We start from the raw sequence: 13,340 nt of genomic DNA, 5'->3' as shown, positions 1-13,340 counted from the left end.
GCACCTGTCGGCACCGTCGAGTCCCCTTGCCAATTTCTGTGTGCCCCCGTCTGGTGGGAACGTGGTCTTGTGACCTCTATCCCACTGTTCCCCTTTCCAAGGGTCAGGTGAGGAGTAACTCTTCTCTGTCTAGGTATCCCGGGACCCCCGGCCTCCCTCCTCTTGGGAGCTATCTGGTCGTTCCGGGCGGTGTCGGCAGTTACCTGGCCCAACTTCCACCCTCCCTCTCCCACCTCAGTGTGTACCCGTGTGCAAACCCCTGGAGTCGATCAGGTATCTCCTGAGTCACCTCCGTCACCCCACTGTCCCTTTGCACGGCAGTGTGTGTCTGTATGCTAACGTGCAGGCTGGTGTGGCAGCTGAATGTGTCTGGTTGGCCTCGAATGGTCCCACACGTATTCCCACCCCCACCCTAGCGGTCGTGCCTCCCCGTTGAGGTTGTCCTGTAAGGCGGGGGGGCTCGGTTGGGGGGTCTGACTGCGTTCCCCTGCCAGGGCTACTCGGGTTATCTTTTGGGGAGTTCCTTCCCGTGTGTTTCCCGATCCCTTTTCCCTGCGGCCCCATACGTGGTCTCAAACCTTCCCTTCCTCCCCCCCTCCCGATCCCCCACCCAAGCAGGCGTTCATTAAGCATTAAGTCCCCCGTGCGTCTTTCTTGCTTTTCCAGGGTGAGCAGTCAGCTTATCCCGGATAACCTCTTCAGGGTACCCCCCCACCTCCCCCCGTATCCCCCACCCAAGCAGGTGTGTAGTAGGCATTAAGTCCCAGTGTGTCTTTTGCTTTTTTTTCAGTGTGAACATTCAGGTTGTCCCGGATAGCCTCTTCAGTGTACCCCCCCCCTCCCCCCCTGGTACGTGTGGTGCAAGGTAGTGTAGTAGTGCATAATGTGGCCTAAAAGTGTTGTGGGCCTGCGTGTATATTGTCCCAGTGCATAGTTACTAGTTCAGTGCGCTGCTCCCTGCTCGTTGGTACTTCTCGGAAGTCCCTTAGCGCGGTGCTCCAGCCGGTCTCACAGTCTCCAATCTCGTCCGGTTTCTGCGCTGTTGCGGTAAAGATACTCCTTGCTGCGTGGGTGGGCTATTGTAGAAATCCAGCGGGTCTGGCCAAGACATGTGGAGGGGGGGCAGGTGTAGTTCTTCTGACAGCTCTTGTAAGTCCTGTGGGGTGCGGATCAGCCAAGGGCCTTGCTGGGTGATGGCTATCAGACCTGTAGGGAAGGTCCAGCGATATCGGATTTTCTGTGATACAAGCAATCTGGTAAGTGGTTTCAGTGCTCTGCGATACCCCAAGGTGGCTGGGCATAGGTCTGGGTATATTTGTAGTTGTCGGCCTTCAAAGTCGGTGTCGCCTTTTGTGCGCGCTGCATGTAGGATGTCTTCTTTCAGGGAGTAGAGTGCCAGGCAGCAGATCACATCTCTAGGCGGTGCTTCTGGTGGACCCCTGGGTCTTAAAGCCCTGTGTGCTCTGATAAAGTCTATGGGAGTCTCTTTGGGGCGATTCAGGAGCTCATTGAATATGGCCGTGAGTGTACCTTTAAGAAGAGCTGGTGAGTCTTCTCCTTCTGGCAGGCCCCTTATTCGTAGGTTTTGTCTGCGGCCTCTGTTATCCAGATCTTCTATATGTCTGGCCATTGCTTGCATTTGGGTGTTCTGTTTGGCTTGACTCACAGCATGGGCTGCTTGTGCTGCAGTGAGGGAGTCATGATCTGCTTCAATCCGGGCCATGCGGTCTGCTATGCCCTGGATATCAGCTCTCATCAGCTGTATGTCTGCCCTGATGGAGGACTGCAGGGCTGAGGTGGTCTGGGTAAGATCTGCCCGTGTGGGCAATGCTTGAAGCAGGGCTAGCCATTCTGGTGGAGGGGTTTCCCTGGCTTCGTCGCGGCCTGGGGAGAGGGAGTGTGGTGTGGAGGCCTCTGATGGCGTGTAGGCCTCAGATTGCGCCTGGGATGGCGGGTCCGGCGCTGCGGCCAGGAACTGCCGCATAGAAGCGGTCTGACTCACCGGGCGGGTCCCCGAGGGTCGGGGGGTGCTCCCCGCCTTGGTGTGCTTCCCCATTCCCGGGTCCGAGGTTGGCAGATGTAGCTCGTTAGAGTGGGGCCGGAGGAGCTCGGTTCCTATGCGGCCATTCCGTTCCGCCGGCAAGCCACGCCTATAAAACATGTTTTAACCTTAGCTTATCAATATCATCTGCCTGGGTATCATTGGGTGAGTATATAGCAGTGAGTCCTGAGGGGGGCACGGGTACCTCGCTCGGGGGCATGTGGCACTGTTAGCCGATGCCTCGGCTCGGTAGGTCCGTACCGTCCCTGGGGTTCCGCAGATGAGTGGGGATAATCCCTGGCGTTCGTGTATGGTCAGGATACTGTCCAGCTTCTCCCGTTTGCCTGTGTAGGCGGTCTGGTCGTTTGGCCCGCAGTGTCGCCACTTCCCTCCTGGGTCTTAGTCGTATGAATGTCTTTTGTCTTCGGCCCGAGGCTTTGGCGGGGGCCCGCACCACATGTCCATTGGCCCCATCAACAGGGCCGTGGGCCCAGGGTTCCACCGGGTCCCGGTTAGCTCCCTGGGTATATGGGTGGTGGTGGAGAGCTACCTCCTGGTGAGCTCCCAGCTGGGAAGAAGAGTGAGGCAGCATATTATGTGTGAGGGTTCGTGGTGTTCTGCGGCCTTGCTTCAGTGGTCTTTTCCCTTTCATGCATTTGTGTACAGGCCGAGGGCATTTGCTGCTGCGGCGCCATCTTGGGGCGCTGTGTACTTGAGTGGTAATCCGCTTGCGGGCGGGTTGCTTGGGCGTCTCATTACCCTTGTGAGCGTGTGGAGTGGTTTGCCATGTCCGGTGCTCCAGCTTAGCCCAGAAAGTGCATTGAGCCTGGCTGTGTAATCCAGCCCTTTCGTGTGGCATTCCGTTTTCTCCCCTGTTGCGTTTGCCTCCGCCATTTTAGGTAGGCCACGCGCTCGGCTGTCCCGGTGCTGCGGGTCGCCTGGCTGCGTGTTCAGTCCGCCTTCGTTTCTTCTCTCGCTTAAATCGGACCGAGATAACCCCTGTCGGTCCATAGGGGGGGGGGGGGTTGGAGGTGAGGTCCGTGTCCAGGTCAGACAGCGTGGGGAGCGGCCGCCTCCCCACTGCTCGATCTCCGGTAGGCCTCATATTGTTGCGTCGGGTCCTGGGGGAGTACAGGCTTGGTTCAGGTATCTGGAGGTTCCCCGGGTGTCCCCGTCACTATGGCTTATCTCCGGTGTGTGGCTGTGCCGTGTTTTCGTGGGATTACCCCGATTATTACCAGATTAAGCGGGAGCACAACCGCTCAGCTCGGATGCTAGGCTCCGCCCCCCCGGGTAATGGGAGTATTAATGGTAGTTGGCTATTCAAATCTATAAGTTATAATAATAATAATTTGCGATTTGTATAGCGCTTTTCTCTCTGTGAGACTCAAAGCACTTTACAAGTATACAAACATAAAGACATAAAAGTTAGGAGTTTCTGAAGGTCAGGTGAGCAGACTGAATGCCTGATGGAAGAGGTGAGTCTTTAGCTTATTTTATTTTTTTAAAGTCTGTATGGACGGTGCCTCTCTGATTGCGCTCGGTAAAGAGTTCCAGAAGGTAGGGGCAAGTTGTTCATCATCTAAACAAAAAATAAAACAACATCATACAGGAAGTATTATTTCCATTGTGATGCTCTAATATTGGGGTTTATTATTCTATTATTTTCAGCATACTTTAATGGGTCAAAATACAAACAACTGTCTCATATTTCTGGTTTCTAAAAAATGCAATTTCTGCAACACACTGATATGGGTAACAATGTGTATATGTATTGATTGGTAGATAATGTGACATGATTACATACAAAATACTTAAAAGGAGACTACCACGTTCCTTACGCTCTTAGCAGATATACAGATTCCATCAGGTGACTTCTGGTTAGTGACCATGGATGTTCAATCTTTATATACATCCATTGATCATGATAGAGGGATTGAGGCAGTAGACTGGACACTAGACAAAGACCCGCGATTGACCCAGCAAGGGGAGACAAGACAATATATCAGGGAACTACTGACCTTTATCCTAACAGAGAACTACTTTCTATTGGGGGACAGGTACTACAAGCAGATTAAAGGGACTGCCATGGGCTCGAATGTCGCTCCAACATATGCTAATATTTACATGAATCGTATGGAGGAAACATGTATTTATCCGCATCCTTTATTCTCTAAATGTCTAGTCTGGAAAAGATACATAGACGACGTATTCATATGTTGGAGCGGCACTAGGGCCCAACTACAGGAGTTTTTTGACTCATTAAACACACTTGATGCTAACATTAAATTCACCATGTGCTGTGATACTACGACTGTTCCCTTCTTAGATGTCCAGGTTCAGAGGGCACACAATTGCCTCCATAGTGACCTGTATATAAAACCAACTGACCGCAATAATCTACTGACCTACTCCAGCTTCCATCCGACTCATTTAAAAAATGGGTTACCATATAGCCAACTGCTAAGGGTAAAAAGGATAGTCTCACAGGAGGATAAGGTGATCACAGGCTTAGACTTTATGGCCCAAAAATTCATAGAGAGGGGCTATCCCGCACATGTAGTTGACAACCAGCGACAGAAGGTTGATACCCTTTCCCGACAAGATACTCTCTCGGGAACTGGGACAACAGAGAAAGTAGAAAGGCTCACACTTGTGACACCCTATACCCCACTCAATAGGGACATAAGACAGGTTATATTAAAGCACTGGCAACTTTTCCAGGGAGATACCCAACTACCCCCGATATTTCAACAAACCCCGCTCTTTGCATATCAGAGGGCCTCTAATCTGAGGGACATGGTAGTGAAGTCTGATATTGGTAGCTCAAAGAAACAAACTAGGTTTTTCTCAGAACCCAAGAAAGGCACCTTTCCATGTCTTAATTGCTCACACTGTAACAGTGTGATCAAGGGGGAATATTTTGTTCATCCCAGATCAGGTAAAAAATGTTATGTTAAAGATTATTACACATGCAACTCAGATTTTGTCGTGTATGCTCTAAAGTGTCCCTGTGGGCTCCTATATGTGGGGGAGACCATCAGGCCAGTGAAAGAGCGGATAGGGGAGCACAAAAGGAGCATTAGGGCGGCATTACTGCACAATAAAGTGGAAGCTCCGGTACCCAGGCATTTTAAAATACATGACCATAATGTGAACCAACTGAGGTTTCAAATCTTAGACAGAATCCCACCCCTACGCAGGGGGGGAGATAGACAGAAGCTCTTACTCCAGAGAGAAACAAAATGGATAAGTACCTTGGAGACTCTGTCACCACTAGGACTTAATGATCTCAAACACTTTTTATAATATATATTGTTCTGTATCCTCACTATTGTCTGCTCTATGATTTTGTGCTCCTTACAGAGGCTCCCCGTGACCAACTTTGGTCCGTGGTTCTTTCCTGCCAACACTTTGACCCCTCTGGGTCCGCTACCTGTCGACAGTTCAGGGTCCCTCACAGACAGGGCCCAGGGACACAATGGGGCCATGTGAGACAGGTGAGTTGCACCTTCAAAAATTTCACTTGTTCCTCATGATAAAGTTTTTTCTCCCCTTTTTTTGTAATATTTATTTTTATTAATACGTTGTTTCCCCCCCCCCCCCCCCTTTTTTTTGTAGAATATAATTAAAGATAATATATGTTCTCTCCTTTTTATACAGCTGGTTACCCAACTAGCTTTCTTACATCAAGACTTCTCTTTTTCCTCTTGATCTTCTGTTACAGGTGAGCATTATGATAACTGTACAGTACACTACTCTGAGACTTAGGTTTATGCAAGACTGTTTCCTATATATCAATTGATGCAGTACCTGTGTACTAATGTTTGATTGCATACTAATCCACCATTAACATTTAATTTACATGCTTATCTTAACTTGTATTTGCATTCATGTTCCTACCACAGGTTCTCATTTGCATGTGTATTAGTGTTACTACAATAAGTTCTTTCTCGCTAGTTCAATAGCTCTAGCGGTGTGTAACCAGAATGTCTGTAAACAATAAAGTTTGGTGAAACACGCATGACGCAATGACGCACGCTGACGTCGGAATGCGGAAGTAGGATCACGGATTAGACGCGGCAGAGTTTAGCCGCCAACATTTAGGATATTTAAACCCTGACGTTTTTCTTTTGGCAGCACGGAGTATACTGGGGCCATCGAAGGGACACACATGTCCCGAGCGCGCAGCCCAATTATAGGAGAGCCTTAGGATTGACTTCTCTTACTACACAAGGATTGACCAGCTACCTGCTGATACAGTGTGGTGATCATCTCTACAATCATCAGGAACTGTTTTTATCCCCTCCAATCACACCATCTCTCACAGACTACAGGATCTTCCTACATGATACAGCATAAAGAAATAGACGACATTGGTGAGATCAACCCACAGATAGTGGGGTAGATATAGTGCACTATATACTGGACTGCAATTAATCAGGACTGTAGTACTTTGCATTGTTTCCATTTTTTCATTTTTTTCATTTTTCCTATTTTTTCCTATTTTTTTCTTATTTTTTCTTATTTTTCCATTATTTTACTTTTTCATTTTTCCACATGATTTTTTCCTCATTTGTTTTTCTATTTTCTTTGCGCTTAAGATCACCAATTAACGTGTACAGATATACAGACTTTGAACTGTTCATCGAACAAAGGAGGATTCTGTGTCTAGATATATGTATATAGCTGGTGTATATAGGATGAATTTTGTGTTACTTTGATGAAATACCACTATCTTTATGAATTATTCTAAAAACATCACAATAAATACTATGAAATTGAACACAGGTTTAACTATCAGATTTATTGCCATTGGTTGAGTGCGGTATTCATATTTTGTTTATAAAAGGAGACTATAGTCGGCCAGACAACTTCATTTCAATGAGATGACCTGGGTGCAGTAAAACACTGCAGTTTTCGAGAAATTCAAGGTTTATATTACAGCCACTATAGGTGCTTCCGCACGTGAAGCAAAAACCCCATAGGAAAGCACTGATTCAATGCTTTCCTTTGAGAAAGTATGAATGCGTGAGCAGCACTCATCGCCAATGTGCATTAGGTCCCCAATGTTCCTCTATAAGGAGCCTTGGATTGGACCACATCGGAGGAGAGGACACCGCCTGGGGTGGAGAGGTCAGGGATAAGTGTAACTTTTCTAAAAGCGGCTATAAGCAGATAATTTGCGTCACTTTAAAAAAAAAAATAGTTCAAGGGATATGACAAGCACCAAAACAACAATAGCTTATGAAGTTTCAAAGTCAAAAACAAAAATGAATCATTTATCCATCTGAAGGCATGATTAGTTCCCCCAGGCTCCTCCCATAACATATACTATATACATATATATACTTTGGAATCAATTAACTATACTTTCATTTACAGATATATTTATGGAGAACAAGACATGCTGAGGAACTGTCACTAGATGTTATGCGGTTTTAAAAAAAGCACAACGATAGAGCTTTAATTTGAAGGAACTCAGGCCTAGTTGACTGATGTAGTGCATCATAACATTTATGATAATGTGAGGATTTTATTACCCAAGGTGTCCCGGATCAGTGGGATTTATTAACATTTGGAACTGAATGTCTAAACTAAGAATTGCTGTAGATATACTCCTGTCTACTGATCAAACAAATTAATAGTTTTCCACTCTGTTGGCTGTTGACACAGAGGGATGAATGGGGCCCTTAGTTACAGATTCCCATGCCTACCATCGGTCTGGGGCTTGAATTAATCGAGGTGGTGATGCTTGAGTGAGTCCCAGGCACGCTGGCGGACAGCTGGTGCTTGGAACCCCGCACTGTGAAAACACAGGGATTATCCTACAAAGGGTACATTCTGCTTTTGTGGCAGTGCTAGGGAAATTCTTGCAATTTAGAAACATTAAAAAAACAATAAGCGTCCAAGTACAAATGATACAGTCTTTGACTGGCTGGTATTTGTAGATAGACATTCTGTATCCTCAGAGGCATGCAAATCTATCTGAACTCATCAAGGAGAACCTACTGGTTCCCACAGCCTGGTTTTCCTAACAGCATTTAACCAGTTTACTGCCGCACGGGCACATTGTGAGTTTTGGCATCTGTTTACATTCTGATTTAATCGTTCTTATTCAATTGTGTTATTTCATTTATGTAAGTTTTCCTAGGTTAGCTTCTGGTCACGTACAAATGGTGGTTGTGATATGGACAGATGTATACAGACAATTCCATCAATACAAAGTACGATTGGATTACATAAAACATATCATAGAAAATATAAGATTGTTTTGTTCTGTTAATATACATAAACTTGTATATCTTTAGCCTTTGAAGACAGTTAAAGCACAGGAAGTAAACTGAAATACAGAAAGTACGATAGAAATTAATTGGGGGTGAGGGGGAGAGAATGTATATATACACTGGTCAGCCACCTGCCCAATATTGTGTAGGTCCCCCCTTGTGCTGCTATAACAGCTCTAATGCATCAAGGCATGGACTCCACAAGAAAGTGTCCTGTAGTACATGTATCTGGACCCATGATGTTAGCAGCAGATTATTTTAAGACCTGCAAGTTAAAACAATAAGCGTCCAAGTACAAATGATACAGTCTTTGACTGGCTGGTATTTGTAGATAGACATTCTGTATCCTCAGAGGCATGCAAATCTATCTGAACTCATCAAGGAGAACCTACTGGTTCCCACAGCCTGGTTTTCCTAACAGCATTTAACCAGTTTACTGCCGCACGGGCACATTGTGAGTTTTGGCATCTGTTTACATTCTGATTTAATCGTTCTTATTCAATTGTGTTATTTCATTTATGTAAGTTTTCCTAGGTTAGCTTCTGGTCACGTACAAATGGTGGTTGTGATATGGACAGATGTATACAGACAATTCCATCAATACAAAGTACGATTGGATTACATAAAACATATCATAGAAAATGTAAGATTGTTTTGTTCTGTTAATATACATAAACTTGTATATCTTTAGCCTTTGAAGACAGTTAAAGCACAGGAAGTAAACTGAAATACAGAAAGTACGATAGAAATTAATTGGGGGTGAGGGGGAGAGAATGTATATATACACTGGTCAGCCACCTGCCCAATATTGTGTAGGTCCCCCCTTGTGCTGCTATAACAGCTCTAATGCATCAAGGCATGGACTCCACAAGAAAGTGTCCTGTAGTACATGTATCTGGACCCATGATGTTAGCAGCAGATTATTTTAAGACCTGCAAGTTGCAATGTGGGGCCTCCTTGGATCGCATGGAGATCTAAGGAATTTGGAGGCCAAAGCAACACAAACTCTTTGTCATGTTCCTAGAACCTTTCCTGAACAAATTTTGCAGTGTGGCAAGTTGCATTATCCTGCTCAAAAAGGCTACTGCTATCACTAAACACCACTGCCATGAAGGGGTGTATGAGGTCTGCAACATTCTCTAGGTAGGTGGTACATGTCAAAGTAACACCCGCATCAATGTCAGAACCCATGTTTTCCAAGCAGAACATTTCCCAGAGCAGAATACTGGCTTCGCTGGTCTGCCTTCTTCCCATAGTGCATCCTGCAGCTATTTCTTTCCCAGGTAAACGTTGCACACGCACCCAGCCATCCACCTGATCTACAAGAAAAGTGGACTTCTTCATTTGTTCCATGGTCCAGTTCTTACACTCACGTCCCCATTGAAGGCACTTTCGGCCATGGACAGGGGTCATTATGGGCACTCTGATTGGTCTGTGGCTACATAGCCCGATATGCAGCAAACTGCTATGCACAGTGTGTTCTGACATCTTCCTATCATGGTCAGCTTTAAGTTTTTCAGCAACTTGAGCTACAGTAGTTCTTCTGTGTGATTGGACTAGACGGGCTAGCCTTCGCTCCCCACATGCATCTATGAGCCTTGAGTGCCCATGAACATGACGCCGGTACACGGCTGTACTTCCTTGTACCACTGTTAGTAGGTTCTAACCACTGCATACTGGAAACACCCCACAAGACGTGCTGCTTTGGAGATGCTCTGACCCAGTGGATTAGCCATCAATTTTTGGCCCTAGTCAAAGTCAGATTTTTTCACTTGCCCATTTTCCCCCCTTCTAAAAGATGAAATGCAAGAAGTGACTGTTCACTCGATGCCCAATATATCCCACCCCTGACGTGTGCCATTGTAACAAAATAATCAATGATACTCACTTCACCACTGAGTAGTTTTAATGTTGTGGCTGATCAAAGTATGTACCTGTATATGTATAACTTCTTGATACAGCTAGTGCACTTTCAATTAAATCATCAGTTGGGTCGACCTTTGTCCAATCCAAAGTTTCTCACAGACAGGAAGTGGAGACAGCAGTCACTATCATCATACTGGACGGGATGATGCCAAAAGTAAACAACTCATATTTTTAAAGGGTATTCGATGAGGAAGCTTGTCTACGGGCCGTCAGTCTAACAGGAGCGTGTTTACTAACAAATGTAAACATTGCAGATTCTCAGAAATTGGCCTAGACTAAATTTGTTTGAATCAGGATTAATTCAATTAGGTTAGAAATTTTTTTTTCACATAATTTACCCACCAACTCTAAGGGGATTTTTGCAGTTAAAACCATTTGAAAAGCTTTTTTTCTCAAATAATGAAATAATTTCAGATTCAAAACAAACAAATTATATTGAGGCCATTGTCAGATAAAAAAAGACGGCATATGTGAAGTTAAACATCATAAGCTGCCTTATTTTGAGGATAATATGCGCAGAATATGTATTTACCCAGTACCTGGATGCAACTCTATGAGGGTGGCAACAAAGAACTGTAAGGTGCCATGTGTCAGAGTGACCAGTAGGTGGTGGCATTTTGGATGAGCTTAAAAATCTTGCTGTGCTTTTAATTGGTATAGCTCAAATGAGCAGGAGCTTCATCATTATTTTTATTATTTATATAGCGCCAGCAACTTCCGTAGTGCTGTACAATGGGTGGACTAACAGACACGTAATTGTAACCAGACAACTAGACGCACAGGAAAAGAGGGGTTGAGGGCCCTGCTCAGTGAGCTTACATGCTAGAGGGACCCTAGAGGGCAGTGTGATCCAAAAAGATGGTTGCTTGACTATCAAAGTTTTATGTAACAATCAGGAAGGAACTGGAGCCAGCTGGCTGCGATAAAGTGAGTAGTGCATTTCTAAGCCATAAAATTGCAGTTCTGGCATGTCCTACCTTAAAGGATTACAGCATCAATGTAAGGACACCTATTACTTCCTAAGGCTAAGATATTAAAGTTATTTTGTCTGGAATGGCACATTGTGGCCATGTCCCCGCTTCCACAAGATTCTTAATATTATGCTTAATGATGTAGTTAACACATGTTTGGTTTGGAAGTCTGAAAAATTAAACTATGTAAAAAATCAGCCTCGGCACCTGTCACTCAGCACAGAGTCCTCCCAACAACCAAAAAATCTACAAGTAGATAATCAATTGCCAGGAAGGAACATATTCAGTTTCTTTTTCAACTACTGCAATTGAAGATGTGCCCTGGCTGTGTCTGGACTGAACTGGATTTTAACTGCTAAATCATAAAGAAAATAGAGCATTGCAGGAGAAAGGTTAACACGGGTTAAAAGTGATGCTTTATTCAATTGTCTTACTCCCAGAGAAGTGACATGGCCCTTTATTGATCCAATGAAAAATATACCACTGATTGTATTGTTAGGGGTTTTACCACTTCCACTTGGAAGTTTGAGACAAGGGCTCTAAATCTGGTATCATGAACCTGGCATCAAGCAAAAGAAACCAAATAAAAAAACACAATGATGTTTGCATAATGCATGAATTAAAATACATCAGATGTCTCTTTTCTGTTCGGGGTTAATCCAGCCTCTAGTGCCTGTCTCACTGACAGCAACCAGAGGCTGCTTCCGCGATTCACACTGTGAAAATCACAGTGATAAGATGCCGACGTCCATAGGAAAGCAATGAAAAATGTTTTCCTATGGACTGATTGAATGCGCGTGCGGCTCTTGTCGCGCATGCGCATTCAGCGCAGACGTCGGCAGGAGGAGGAAAGTTCCCCAGCGCCGAGGGAGCCTGGTACTGGAGAAAGGTAAGTGTTTAACCCCTTCAGCCCGGCGAGAGTGGGACCCTGGCACTATAGTGGTCTTTTAACTAGGTCTCAAATCACCCCCATCTTTACCTCAGGAAGGTCCACTACTCCGGTTTCTCAATCCCACCCTCTTTTTTTACCCCTTATTTTTGCTGATGGTAATGCAACACTACAGAGCTCCTTTGCTATTCATGCTTTGTATATAATCTATGATAATGTACTTCACATTCATGTATCTTATCACTATTAAGATACAGGAGATTTACTCTAACACATTTTTCTGCAGTCATGTATCTTAAATATATAATAACACTATTACTCAAAACTACAACAACGGATCTAGCTGTATAAGCAGGTTAGGAAGAAACAGATCAAGCCCGGTCCTACCATAAAGAGAATAAGGCATTTTAATGGCGCACATGTTCTGAGACAGTACCTAGCAGACCCATGGGAAAGTATAGAGATCAAAAGATTAGCCCTTCGAGGCAGAGCCTGACTGCAGAGCTGAGCGGACGCAGGATAGAGCTGCTCCTTGAGGCAATATTTCCTGCTTAGAAGCCTTAAACGGACTTTAAACGTATTAAATGGGCCACCAACCGGGAGCTGATTGCAGGGGCTACACGCTGGCACCAAACATGCAGCATCACCTGCAGCAAACGCCAGCAGCGAAAACCCCGGCCTACCAACATGACAGCTTGAATATGGGCCCTCGTTCCCCCCCTATGGACCGGTGGAGGTAATTCCTGTCGCAGGAAGGCCCCCTTGGGCACTGTGGCAGCAATCCAAGCCAAGTCATGCCAGCCCCAAAATGGCAGCGACAGGCCCGAAGTCATTCGTCACAACACAAGAGTCTGATATCCTGGCGAGGCTGGATGCCTTATTCGACGCCTTCTGAAACAAACTAGAAGAAAGACAGGGTATTGCACACACTCCGGTCGAGCACTTACCGATGGCGCTGCCCTCTCGCGCACGGCTCAGCTGCACGACAAGCCGACCACAGCAAGCCAGAAAATGGCACTGAAGACAGTGCAACATCCTGTCGGCACAAAAACCCGTGTGGCTACTACACCTGATTGCTACTAATAACCCACGCAGGTTACAGCCAGTCTCATCCCAGCCCACCTCCAAATCAAAGCCCGGCACAAAAGCCATGAAGAGCCTGCACTCTTACCCACGCCGGACCCAACCGACACAGACAAGCAGACCTGGTCACTCTACAGCATGCA

General features: G+C 45.6%; 1 protein-coding gene across 1 annotated transcript in view; it reads right to left on the bottom strand.

Moving 5' to 3' along the window:
* ICA1L (islet cell autoantigen 1 like) overlaps positions 1–13,340 on the bottom strand; it is a 46,930-nt gene that overhangs the window by 17,346 nt on the left and 16,244 nt on the right. The gene's annotated exons all lie outside the window — the stretch shown is intronic.

The sequence above is a fragment of the Pelobates fuscus genome, chromosome 8, assembly GCF_036172605.1.
Source record: "Pelobates fuscus isolate aPelFus1 chromosome 8, aPelFus1.pri, whole genome shotgun sequence".
Lineage (NCBI taxonomy): Eukaryota > Metazoa > Chordata > Amphibia > Anura > Pelobatidae > Pelobates > Pelobates fuscus.
This window is presented reverse-complemented; position numbering and strand designations above follow the sequence as displayed.